Below are 14,472 nucleotides of genomic sequence, written 5' to 3' on the forward strand. Positions count from 1 at the left end.
CAGAAAAAAACAGCCAGCCCTGGGTGCACATCATGGCAGCAAGGCACGACCTGCTCTAGGGTGAGACTAACCACTGAAATCTGAGTCAAGACACAAGTACTAAACCAAAAGCTCGGTAAGGTTGCTCAAGTGGGAAGGGAAGAAAGTATTAGGAATATAGAAGCATTAAGGGCAGTGGCACAGTATTTTACAGTTTTGCCCAGTCTTGTTGCCAGTAGGACGAAGCCTGATGTGCAGAGTTCCTTGTCCCGTGTGAAGTTGGGACTCATGGCAGAGAGTTTGGGAACACTTCACAAGCTGGGCAGGCCACTGAGGCCATTGGGCACTAACAAGCTCAATGCCATTTTAGCTTCTGACAATTCAGTTTTGTTCTCTCCTAGGTCCAAGATCACTTTTAAAAACCAACAGATCGTGGACCTATGCTGACAGAAAAATGATACAGTCCCACATTAAGTTGCACATGCTTTATGACGTGTGCCAACCGGGCCCTGAAGGCAGCATTACAAATTATAGAATTTACCCCCACCTGCTCTCTGCACCCTTCTCCCACTTCTCCGTCACCTCCCTGCCCCCACGGAAGGGATGGTTCCTTTCCAGGACCTCAGCCCCACCTCAGCCAAGTCTGGCCCCTTGGTGTGTCACCGAGAAAAGGCTACTTTTCTACCCGGTATCACATCCTCTCTGAGCTCATGGATCAACCACTTGCTAGGAAGAAAGAAAGCTGACATTTCTAACTGATTCATTCACACTGAAGTAGAAATAACCGGCAGGTTTAAACTCACTGACAAGATACTCACATTTAGAAAGCGTCCACCCTTTCGTGGATTCCTGAATTAGTGTGAGGAGTCGAGGGGGTATATTCGGGGGAGAACATTTGCCAGGCCCGTGCCACTTCTCACATGCAAGGGCAGAGACCCGCACCATAGAACGGAGTCTGAAAAGCTATTCATTTCGTTTGTTCGTTTGATGGTGAAAACTTCAACTTTATCTTTTAAGTTTTATTTAAATTCCAGTTACACAGTGTAATGTTAGTTTCAGGTGTACCATATAGTAATTCAACAGTTCCACACAACAGCCGGTGCTCATCATAACAAGTGTTCTCCTTAATCCCCATCACCTGTTTCCCCCCCTCCCCCCCCCCTCCCCCCCCCCCCCCCCCCCCCGCCCCGGGACCTCCCCTCTGGTGACCATGAGTTCATTCTCTAGACTTAAGAGTCTGTTTCTCGGTTTGCCCCCCTTGCTCTCTCTTTTCTCCCTCCCTTTTGAAAAACTGTTCATTTATGTCTGGAATCTGAAGTCTCTAGAAACCAGAATGTTTTCTCAGTCACTCTTTGAGCTTTGAACTTGCTTTGCCCCCTTCCCTGGTGACTGCTCTTCTGAACTTTCCTCAGACTTTGATTTAGGAATGAGACGCAAGAGGAATTGCTGACCTCAAGGAAAGTGTCTTCAATTTCTTTCATAGGATGAGTTAAGCCAAGTAGACTGTTACATTTTGTGTAATCATAGCCGGTACAACATGAAATGGCTTGAATTAGATTACAATAATATAGGATAAATTATGTTCTGTCAGGTAGAACACTTCATCACTTCTTCAGAACATTTTTGGTGGGTAAGATAGAATGGAATTGTTTTTATGTATCAGGCAACTTGATGTTTGGGAGATAACCCAGATAAAAGAAAAATAATCATAGATAAAAGTAATGAAATAACTATTAGCAACTTTTTCAGCTATGAATCAACTGTGGGAAAAGTGCATAGGTTGAGTCTTGAAGTCAAATATGAATGAAGGAAACATTTCCAGTAAACTCAGCCCATTAAAAAGAATACCATTGAAAGGAATAAGGCAAGAGCCTCTTGATTCTAATCCTTCCACACCCTATCACGCGTCTGCCTCCTTCCGCCTAATACATAAACACTGCCAACCAAATACTTTGAAGTAACTAAAGATATAAGGCAGATCTTAACCTCCAAACTATTTTCTGTGTTTGCACTGCTTTTTAAAATAATTTTGTTTTCATACATTCTTTTCCATTATCCTAAGGGAAAGTTTCTATTTAGAACCCCATTAGCCAATTTCAAAGTACTGGTTTGTGCCCTGGATTTTGCTGTTTTTTGTACTTTCCTGTGAAATAACTACTCTAACCTTCAGTCTGCTCACCTTGTACGACCATGACCCTTTTCTGATAGTAGTGGAGGAATTCTTTACCAAGGTGAGCGCTTGGCTGAACCACTTTACCTACTTCTTATCCACTTCTTCAGTCTTTTCTGAACTGGTTACTGATAAGAACTCTTTTCTGAACTGGTTACTGATAAGAACTTCTTCCCCTGGACACCTGTTTCCTAATCAGTACCCTCATTTTTTTTCTTGGGCGACGGTCATTTATTGTCTCTCTGCCCTAATTCCAGTGGAGTTTATCACTTGGGCCCCTAAAGAGTACCCGTGTTGCCATTTCTCCATCTATCTTGCCACATCCTAGTTTAAATGCAACGTTCTGACTCCCCTACCCAGAACACTTCATTCCTTGCCAGCTCTGGCCACAGCTCTCCTATTCAAACAGAAGCCCTAAGTTCTAGGGCTTCCTAGCATGGCTTCCCGTGTAGGTTCCTCTTGGGAAAGGAGCAAAGGCATCATGCTGACTGGTCTCGGGTTCTCAGATATGCCATCTGGCTCTTCTTGAGCAATTGATGTAATGCCTGCTCATGTTCAAAGCTGGACATTAATTTCCGGGGATTCTTCAAGGCAATGAGAATCACAAGTTTCAGGGGCTTGTCTAATTCTAGTAGGCTTCCTCTTTTCTTGCAATACATTTTTACTGTAGTGGCATTGAGTGGAGAGTAGAGTATTGTATTCTGGAGATTGTGGGCTCTGATGAGGTCACACCAGATCTAGAACCCAATCTACTGGAAAAGAATGGTCTGATACCAACAGCCCCAGTTCTTCTTGACCTGTGTCTGAACTTGCCCAGTAACTCCCTCCTTATCCATGGGCATGGCCATAGTCCTCTCTAAAAGGGGTACTGGTCAAGAGAAACTCTCCTGGACCCCCAAATCACTGATTCCAATTTTGCTTTCCTTTGCTTAAAATTCCTTTTTCAGTCTATCCTTGTTTGGACTTGATGCTCTACATTGTGTTTATAGATAGATCCTCAGCCTTCCATTGTCTGGCTATTTACTGGCTAACCCTTTTCCACCCCGAGTGTTGAATAGTTGAATCTGGAGCCGTGGGATTCTTGCTTTCAAGGAAGCATAAGGACCTTCAGCCTCGAAGAGCTCCTGCTTGTGCCTCATCACTTGTAGAGAAAGTCTTCTTCCATGGGCCTCCCCACTTTTCACACCAAAGCAGTTCTAAATCAATTCTGTTTAAAATATTGGGTCCACACTTCACATTTCTGGTCTCCTTGTTAATGTAAGCCTGTGTTCACCTCTTCTATCCTGTACTCTCCTTAGTGCTTTTTGTTCATAGGTTAATTCATTCATCCTGCAGATACTCATTCAGTGCCTACTATGTGTCTGGTATTTTTTTCAGCACTAGGATAAAATAAAAATTCAGGCCCTCTACTCTTAAGAGTATAAAGATGGAGAGAAAGTTTGTTAAACAGGCAATTAGAAATTTTCAGTGTGCCTTCTGGAACCACAATTGTGGTCAACAAACTCCTCTGCATCAAGAAACTCTTTGTGGAACTGACACCCTCTGGCTTTAATTCAAACCTGCCTCTGTCCTGAAGGTGACGAGCCCCTCGCAGCCAATTTCAGTAGAGGCTACTCATTCTCCCACACTCAGAGCCAAAAGGTGAGGTCAGCATTCTCTGTTATCCCCAATGTCACCATAAGGTCACTTATTGCCCATTCTCATGGACACTTCTGCTCCTTTGAGGATGTTGACCATCATAAGCAAATCATTTGCTTCTCATTTTTTATCACTTACCAAATTCCTCGTAATTCGGTTGCATTTATAGAAAATTTGGTATCTGGCTCAAAGTCTTTTTTTTTTTTCCTTCCATCATTCTGGGTGTCAAGATCCATCACTCCTCAGATGGATCACCATCTGAATCCTAGCCTCAGAGTGCCTTGAACTCCCTATTGACACTCCAAGAAGACAAAGCATTCATCCCTTCTCTGCATGGTTTCTAAACAATAAGGATCTAAACTATCTTGGCTCCATTACTTATAGTAGACTAAAGTTATACTTTGGCTTCTGATTTCCAACACAAGTGAAGATCTTGGAATAGCATGATCCTGACATAGTCACCCAAACACAGACGCTGTCATGTGTGATGCCAGAGAGCAGGTACCATGAGAGAGCAGAGAATATGGACCAGTGTTGCCCACATTTCAAGGCAGCAAGGCTACTACTGTAAACGACCAATGAACTTGGCTTCCATTGATCTCAGAGATCAAATAAGACCCTCCTCCTCCCAAAGAGAAGAGCAAGTAAGGAAGAAGAGGAAAGTGACCAGAATGTTCCTCTTAATTGTGTTCCCTACTGGGGAGTAAAGCAAAAGTCCTCTCGTTTTAAGTGAGCAAAAGGATGAAGAAAATAAGCATTTTCTTCTAAACAGTTCTCAACTCCAGTAACCATTATCTCCTTTTTTCTTTACTTTTGTGGCCATGTACTTGAATTTATCACCCAGAACTACTCAACCTCTAAAATACTAGTTATTATCTTTTCACTTTCCAGGGATCCAACATCATAGAGATGTCTTGTGCCTTAAATCTCTATTTTCCAAGAGTCTATTAGGCCTGGCCTGGTCTCTTTTTCTTCTTTTTCACACTGGACCCAATAGCATTCTTGGTTTCCTGTCACTCCTTGGACACACATGTCCAATAGAATTCAACCACATATCCATGGTCAAATCTGCCAACTCTATTCCAAATCTGAGTAGGTGAGTACTGATGTGGGAAACAATAATTACATAGCATTGTAGAACAATGCCACTAAAAATCCATAATCTCAAAATCCAGCTGGCCTCACATTTCATTTAATTCTTCTTGTCTTTGGTTAGGTTTTTAAAAAATTCTCCTTAAGCCTTCTGCTCAACACCCCTCATCATTTTTAGCAGGTTACCTTGCATCCCACTTATTTTTTGAAGCTTATTAATTTTACTTTGAGAGAGATAATGTGTGTGCACACACGCGCAAGCATGGGGAGGGGCAGAGAAAGAGGGAGAGATAGAATGCCAGGCATGCTCCAGATGGGGCGGGGGGGGGGGGGTGCTCAAACTCATGAACTGTGAGATCATGACCTGAGCCCAGATCAAGAGTCAGATGCTTAACTGACTGAGCCACCCAGGCACCCCCCTTTTATCCTACTTCTTAAAGGAAATTGACAACATCTGACATACCTGACCCTAACTTTAACTGGATCTACACCTCTGCATATTTTCACATTGTCTTTGAGATCAGTAAAGCCTGCCCTTAGCTATTTCCCTCCCCACATTATCTATAGGACCTTCTTTCCCAGTCAGCTTCTCATCCTGTGGTTTACTCTCTCTTCCGGATATTCTTTACTCTTGCTTCTCTCATTTAAAGATGGGTTCTTGTTCTGCCTCAGACCCTAAGTTCTTGGCCCTCTGCTCACCTCTGCACACCTAACTGATGTCATGAACACTTCTTGGATCCAATACCACCTATTTATGAAGACTGTCAGATCTTCTTCATCTCTAGTTCGACTTGTCCCCAGGCTTCAGTGATAAATACCTAATTGTGTGTGTGTTCTGAACATCATCACCGCTTGTTTATTTGGTGTCACAAATGAAATCATCTTCTACCTCTTTAACCCATGTCACCTGTGTATCCTATGCAGCCTGGGGAGGGGGTGGACAGTGCTACCTAACACCAATTATCAGAGCTCAAAACCAAGAAGCTCTATCTTTCCCATCTTTTTTTATGGCCTCATCAGGTCACTATAATAAGCCTTACAATTTTACTTTATAAGTATTTCTCCAACCTGCTCCTCTTTTCCGTATCTACTCCCACTATGCTGATCCAGACCTTTATTAAATGTTACCTAGACAATTCAACAGCCTCCCAAATAATTCTGGATCTCAAGTTTGCCTTTTGAAGTCTGCCCTTCACATTGGTGTCTGAGCATTCACCTTAAAATGAAAATGTCACAGACTTAAAACCTCTAATGCCTTGCTGCAGAAGAAAGTCCAAACATCACCAGACCATCCAGGGCTCACAAGGCTGCTCCTCTCCAGCCTGTCATGAGCCCCTCTGCCCTGCATTTTGTGATCCAGCAAAACAGAACTGTTTGTGGTCCCCAACTTGCCAGGCCACTTCTAACCACTTTTCTTTTTTTTTTTTTTTTTTTTAATCTTGCCACTCTGACTATCCCTTCTCACTTCTCTGGCCAACTCCTACTTTAAGACTCAACAAAAATATCCCTCCCCACAGAACATTCTCCCCAGTCCTACAGACTATGGGAGGTCCCCCTCTATATTCCAGTGACGCTTTTTGTATATAAATTTTTTTTTTTTATTGTCAAGTTACTTAACATACAGTGAAGTCTTGGCTTCAGGAGTAGATTCCCATGATTCATCAATTACATACAATAACCTGTGCTCATCCCAACAAGTGCCCTCCTCAATGCCCATCACCCAGTTTCCCCACCTCCAGACCCCCCACCCCCATCAACCTTCAGTTTGTTCTCTGTATTTAAGATTCTCTTATGGTTTGCCTCCCTCCCTGTTTGTATCCTTTTTTCCTTTCCTCCCCCTATGGTCTTCTGTTAAGTTTTTCGAATTCCACATATATCTTGCCATTTGCAACAGTGTGGATGGAACTGGAGTGTATTATGCTAAGTGAAATAAGTCAGTCAGAGAAAGACAGATCGCATATGATTTCACTTATAGGTATATAAATTTCTTAAAGCCCCTCCTCTTATTATTTTCCTTCTAAATCTATACATCTATAGTAGCTAAATAATTAATTTTCTCCATGTCTAATTACCTGGCTACTAGACTACTTTACAGTTGCCTAAGATACCCTTCCTGTATGTGAAAACAATGCATATTATGTAAATGTGCCTTGTACTCTGTCATTGTGTGCACACCTTATCATTGCACTCACTGAGCTTTCTGTACTGTAATAATACAGATCAGATTGTAATAATCCTTTTAAGTGTCTCCCGATGCTGTCTCTAAATCCTTTGTGAAGAATAAATGTGTTTCTTTGATTTATGTAACTCTAGCATCTGGTAGAGTGTCACAAAAACAGGTGCTCCACAATAATTTGTTGAATTATTCTCCAACACAGGAGGATGTGCCGAGGCAAAGTCTTTTGTGACCATCTCTTTTACACCTGGGTTGGTTCTTTTCTGCTTCAGTCCCTTACCACGTCTTTCCCTTGCTACCTAAACAAAACTCCTTCCCCTCCCCCCCCCACCCCCAGAATAAACTTGAACCATCGTATCAGACATTACTCAGGATGTAAAGATTTCTACCGGAAATAAAATGACCTAAATAATTAACCTAATTTTTCTTGCAATTGGCTCTGGATTATAACTCGGTGCTTCTATGCCCTTCACTCAGTCTAACCTGTGCACCTCTCTTGTTCAGATAATTATTCTACACCTTCTGGGTCTTCAGGCCCAGGGTCCTTCTTGATGTCGTAAAGTCTGTAAATCCATTTTATTCACTCACTTGTATTGGCTGCAACTTTCCTCTGAGTGTTGGCTTTGAAATTGAGGCCTGTCTGACCAGAAAAATGTGTGAGCTAAGTGGGGCAACTCCTACATGTGCTCTTGTGTCCAAATTTTCGCTCCGTGTCAAGCCCATCCCTGCACGGAGCGGTGTGGGATGTTAGGGCCTTAACACCTTGCAGGTGAGTCAGAAGAAGCATATTTCTGTCCTTCACTGACTCACATCTCAGCTGGGAAGCTACTGACTGGCTGTTCTTTCCGTAAATACCTAAGCTGGCCCTCCGGTATGTTCACTCAGTGCCCTCCTGCTCCTTGCTGAGTCTGAGCTGGGAGGAAGTGACTGGGACTTGCTTCAGGGTTGCTGACAGACTTTCTCTAAACCAGCAGCTTTCTTGCCTGCTGCTTCTCTCTTCCTCTGTTAGGTGCAGTACTTTGTAAGCACATTAAGGATGCAGAGAAAGTTTTTCTGAAATAATGGGAAACCAAACGTTGGTGACTTAAACCTCACGCTGAAATTATTCCTATAATTTGGAAATAATATCCTATAAAATATGCAGAATGTGAAATTTTCATAATCCAGTTTATAATCCAATCTAATAATCCAGTTTTAACTGTTAAATTTCTTTCTTTCTTTCTTTCTTTCTTTCTTTCTTTCTTTCTTTCTTCTTTCTTTCTTTCTTTCTTCCTTTTTTTTAGAGGGAGAGACAGAGAGACAGAGAGAGCAGGGGAGGAGAGAGGGGGGAACAGGGGATCTGAAGCAGGCTCTGTGCTGACAGCAGACAGCCAGCTTGACGTGGGGATCGAACTCAAGAACCGTGAGATCAGGACCTGAGCCGAAGTTGGACGCTTAACTGACTGAACCACCCAGGTGCCCCTTGACTGTTAGATCTGAATCCTCACATCCGTAGACTTGAAAACGTTACTAAGCACCTTTCCAAAATCTCACGGTATTTTGTTGTGAGTTGGATAAGCTGAGGGAGACAAGTCTGATGTGTTCCCTTTCTCCTACTCCCCTGAGAAGTGCGATCATCCTGTAATAATTCTCTAACTTTTGCATTTCTTTTCCTAAAGACTGGTGCTGTAGTGTAAGTGGGCTTTTTATTTTTAATTTTTGTCCTTATAAGTGATTTATAATCATTAAATGAAAATATGCTATTTTAAAGAGGGTGGTTGTTAGACCGGTTATCATAAAGTATTGTGGAAATAAAGACTAGTAGAATAAATCTAGTCTTACATATTGAGTAAAAAAAAAAAAAAAACAAAAAAACCAAACTGTGTACTTTTAGGTCTTGAAGCAACCAGATGAAAAGCAAGCTACCTCTTCCATACCCAAATTGTTTCCAATTTGGAAACAATGTTCCAATGTTCGATTCATTACAATCCATTTCTTTCTAAGGGAGAAAGATGGCGGAGTCACTGCTAAGATATTAGTTCACATGAAAACTTGAGCTTTTTGAATTAAAACAACAACAACAACAACTCTGATTTGTAGCATTTACTCATTTCCGTGGTATGAATATTCCAGCCACGGCTGTTATTAAGCTATAGGCAGTTTAACTACTGGCTCACAAAATTCCTGTGTGTCTAACAATTGGTGCTTGCCTGAGCCTGTGTGAATGTATAAGCTGACTCCAGTAAACCCTGGGTGTGGCATTGACCCCAGATGTCCATGATTCTCTGTTAAGTGTACCCAGATAAGGGTTCCCCAGTGTACATGGTCATTCCAGAGCCAAACCAGTCTCAGCAGTGAGCATTTATTTTTTTTATTTTTTTTAATGTTTATTTATTTCTGAGAGAGAGAGAGAGAGAGAGAGAGAGAGAGAGAGTGCAAGCAGGGGAGGTGCAGAGAGAGAGGGAGACACAGAATCTGAAGCGGGCTCCAGGCTCTGAGCTGTCAGCAGAGCTCTCAGAAGTGAGCATTTCTAATAAACTTTCTATGATGTGACTACCATAGCGTGTCACACATAAATAGGCTTTCTCCATTATGCAACGGGCTTTGTTTCTTGTATCATTTTCCACCTTCTTAAAATTGATGCAAAGTACACACCTTCCACAAACTTCCATAATAAAGACCTGTTTTGCTTATCTCAGCACCTTTCATTTTGATGCTGCACGGAGCATTCCGCTTTAATTAAAATGTGTGTTGCTTAACACTGTGCTACAATGTGCAGCACATCCAGGCTACATAATTTTGCAAAGACCGTATCCTTTAAGGTGTGCTGGTCATCTGGCATTGCCTGATCAGATCTCCCAAGCTAGAGTTCCAAGAGTTGGGAGAATCCTGCCAGTCCAGACAGATATAGAACCTGGGAGGTCAGTTTGTTTCAATTCTAGACTTACTGGAGAAAACTGAAAAATTTTGTAACTATTTCTAGAAAGTCCTTAGTGTTTGCATATGCGCTTCCTCAAATATCCATTTAGAGTAGCATTTGTCAGTTATATTAGCAGGAAGGCTCTGTGTTCCTACAAAATTCGTCTCTCTGTTTTTCCCACTAGCTGGGTGGGTCTGTGTTTTGCTGTAGTGAAGTCTGTATCTGTAATCTAGAGCATATATTTCATGATCTTGATCTTTTCCATCACACTGTCGGGATGTGTGTGTGTCTGGAGGGGTGGGGATTTTGATCTCCTTTGAGTAAACCTGATTTTGAAATAAATTTCTCAAAACAAGATTTCGATAATACTTCCTGGACAGTGAAATTAAATTCTCCCCAACTGATAGCAGTAATTTGGAGGTAATACTGTTTAATAGTTTCACTCCCAATTCCCTTTGCACCACATACTTTCAATATATAAAATGCTTGTGTGGGAGAGATATAAAAGTTAAAAAGCCACGTCTTTCTCCTCAACCCAACTCTGGATTCCAGGAGAGAGATACAGCAGTTCATAAATTCAGAGCAATGCACCTTCCTAAAGTAAGCCAATTAAATAAGGTGGGAGAGAGGAGGTTGGATCCCAACCAACCATGGGCATGGGAAGAGAATGTGTGCCTGAGTAGAAGAGGGTCCTGAGTAGAAGAGACTGGAGATCCTAGGGGGAGTGGACTTGAGTGTTCTGTCTTGTGCACCTGCTACCCTCCTGTTTGCCTACAGGGATCCTCTTCCAGGAGAGACTCCTTGGAAATGGAAGGTTGAGGCCCAGTCAGAGCTGGACAGCACTCAGTCCTGTGTACTGACAAATTTGCCACGGTTTTTGGCTGACGTGGAACTTGAGGTGTTCACGTCCTACAGGATAGGGGTCTTGGTATGCACACATACACACACTCCAAAAATTAGGAGCACAAATCTATCATCCCAAACCCAAATCCCTGGACTCTTACCCTTTATATAAGAGAATGCTAAGGTTCTCCAGTTATTCTGAGAAAAGACATAAATAGTGACAATCTTGAAAGAGTGGGAGGGGAAATAAAACCATAAGTCTGAAAAAGTCAGATGTAAATATAAGAAGAATAAGAATGCATAACTTTTATGGGTAGCAAAGAAAGTTTCATCAGTTCAAAGATTATAAAGGAGGCAAAAAGAAATAGAAGAGCGGGGGGGGGGGGGTTGTTAAGATGGCAGAGGAGTTGGGAGACCCCAAGCTTGTCTCATCCCTCAAACACAGCTAGATAGTTATCAGATCATTCTGAACACCTAGGGAATCAGTAGGAGGTCTGAGAGAACAAAACTGCAAGTCTGTAAGTAGGAAAGTGGCCACCTTCTGGAAGGTAAGAGGTGCAGAGAGTTGACTTGGGGGAGATACAGCTGAGGGCACGGCAGCGAGGAGGGAGCCTGATTACGGAGACTACCTCAAAGTATTAGAAGCAGCAAAAGGGGTGCCTGGGTGGCTCAGTCAGTTAGGCTTCCCACTTCGGCTCAGGTCGTGATGTCATGGTTTGTGGTTCGAGCCCTGCGTTGGGCTCTGTGCTGACAGCTCAGAGCCTGGAGCCTTTTTTGGATTCTCAGTCTCCCTCTCTCTCTCTGCCCTTCCCCCACTCATGCTCTGTTTCTCTGTCTCTCAAGAATGAATAAACGTTAATTTTTTTTTCTTAAATAAAAAGTATTAGAAGCAGCAGAGAGCAAGATCTGAACTTTTAGAAGTCCACTACAGTGAGGGGTGTGCCTGACCTAAAGGTGCACAGGTGGTGAAGTGAGGTGGAATCCCAGGAGTGACAGCGGGGTTGGAGGATCCCCTGTGTCACAAGAAGGATGTGTGGCACCAACATGTTGCACTGTTTCCAGGCATATGAGCAGGATCTTGGGCTGAGGGCAGCAATCAGGGATGCTGGCTTTCTGTTCTGTTTTGACATAAGCTCTGAACTCTGCATGGTCATGTGACCACTCTCCTTGCACAGACAGGCAAAAACTGACAAGACCCTCCCCCAGAGGAATAGAGTGGGTCCACAATGCAGGAGTCCCTAAAATTTGGAGTTCTGAAACTCAGTCGGGCACCTGAGATAAAAGAGTTGGGACATAGGCAGGGTGAATGCAGGATTCTGACAGAAACCAGGAACATAAGAGGGGTGACTGGTTGCTCCTCTGTGAGGGTTCCCTGAAGAGTGTGGAGGGGGGCAATCTTTCAGCTCTGGGGCTAGAGAAGTTCTCACCACCATATTCATTCACCCATCAGCACTGAAAGCCTTCAGGGAGCAAATCAGTGTCACCTAGTGGAGGCTGGAGCCACTTATACCAAGCCCTACCCCACCAGGCACCCTGGAGGCGCATTTCCACTGAAGGAAGTTGGCCTGAGAATCAACCAACCAAGCCCCTCCCCCCAAAAGGCCAGCAAAAAGAACTTTCTTCCACCAAGTCTACTGGCCATAGGTGCTACAAAGCTTCAATTCTAGGGGAAATAGGATCTACCTTCCTGTTTACATTTATTCTTTATTTTTTATTTTTATTTTTTCCATTTATTTCCTTGTTTTTTCAATTTCCTTTTTATTTTTAATGTTGGTTTTTATTTTTAATTTATATATATTTATCTATATTTTTTCATTTTTTGTTTATTTTTATTTTATTCTATTTTTCTTTATTTGTTTTTTTGGATCTAGATTCTTTTAACAAGCAGACCAAAACACACCTACGATCTAGCTTTTGTTTTTTTTGTGGTTCTTTTGGGGTTTTGTTTTGTTTTGTTGCTTTGGGGTTTTTTTTTGTTTTTTGGGGGGGGGCTTTTATTCTTTCTTCCTGTCTTTTCTGGACAAAATGATGAGATGGAGAAATTCATCTCAAAAGAAAAAATAGGAAGTAGAACTCACAGCCAGGGAGTTAATCAATATAGATATAGTATGTCTGAACTAGAATTGGAAACAACGATTAGAAGGATACTAGTTGGGCCTGAAAAAGCATAGATGATACCAGAGATAAAAGAACTAAAATCTAGTCAGACCGAAATTAAAAATGTTATAACCAAAATGCAAATTCAAATGAATGCCATGACAGTGAGGATGGACAAAGTAGAGGAGTGAGTTAGTGATATAGTAGATAAAATTATGGAAAATAATGAGGATAAAAAGAAGAGAGAAACAAAGGTCATGGATCACAAAGTCCAGACTGAGGGAACTCAGTGACTTATTAAACATAATAACATTCACATCTTAGGAGTTCCAGAAGATGAAGAGAGAGGAAAAGGGGCAGAAGGTTTATTCTAACAAATTATAGCTGAAAACTTCCCTAATTTGGGGAAGAATACAGTTATCAAGATCCAAAAAGCACAGAGAACTCCCATTTAATTCAACATAAGCTAACCATTGCCAAGGTATATCATAGTCAAATTCACAAAATACATATGCAAGGAAAGAATCCTGAAAACAGCAAGGGGAAAAAAAAGTCCTTAACCTACCAGGGAAGACAAATCAGGTTCACAGAAAATCTGTCCACAGAAACTTGGCAGACCAGAAAAGAGTGGCAGGGTATATTCAGCATGCTGAATAAAAATATGCATCCAAGAGTTCTTTATCCAGCAAGGCTGTCATTCAGAATAGAAGGAGAGATAAAGAGTTTCCCAGACAAACAAAAACTACAGGAGATTGTGACCACTAAACCAGCCCTGTAAGAAATATTAAGAATGACTCTTTAAGTGGAGAAAAAGAAAATAAAAAAAACAAAAACAACAAAGACTGGAAAGGACCAGAGGACATCACCAGAAACACCAACTCTACAGGTGACACAATGGCACTAAATTTGTATCTTCCAATAATCATTCAGAATGTAAATGGACTAAATGCTCCAATCAAAAGACATAAGGTAGCAGAATGGATTAAAAAAAAAAAAGATACATCTCTATGCTGTCTACAAGAGAATCATTTTAGACCCAAAGACATGTACAGATTGCAAGTGAGGGGATGGAGAACCAACTATCATGCTAATGGATGTCAAAAGAAAGCTGGAGTAGCCATACTTATATCAGACAAATTAGACTTTAAAACAATAACTGTAATAAAAGACGAAGGACATTATATCATAATTAAGTGGTCTATCCATCAAGCAGTGGTAACAATTGTAGATATTTATGCCCCCAACTTGGAGTACCCAAATATATAAATCAATTAATAACAAACATAAGGAAACCCATTGATAATAATACAATGTCATAGGGGACCTAACACTCCACTTACAGCAATAGAAAGATCATATAAGCAGAAGGTCAACAAGGAAAGAATGGCTTTGAATGACACACTGGACAAGATGCACTTAACAGACATATTCACAACATGTCATCCTGAAGCAGCAGTATTCACATTCTTTTCAAGTGCACATGGAACATTCTCCAGAATACATGACAAACTGGGTCACAAATCAGACCTCAACAAGTACAAAGAGATCGAGATCAGACCATGCATACTTACATACCAC

The sequence above is a fragment of the Felis catus genome, chromosome A2 (assembly GCF_018350175.1).
Source record: "Felis catus isolate Fca126 chromosome A2, F.catus_Fca126_mat1.0, whole genome shotgun sequence".
Taxonomy (NCBI): Eukaryota; Metazoa; Chordata; class Mammalia; order Carnivora; family Felidae; genus Felis; species Felis catus.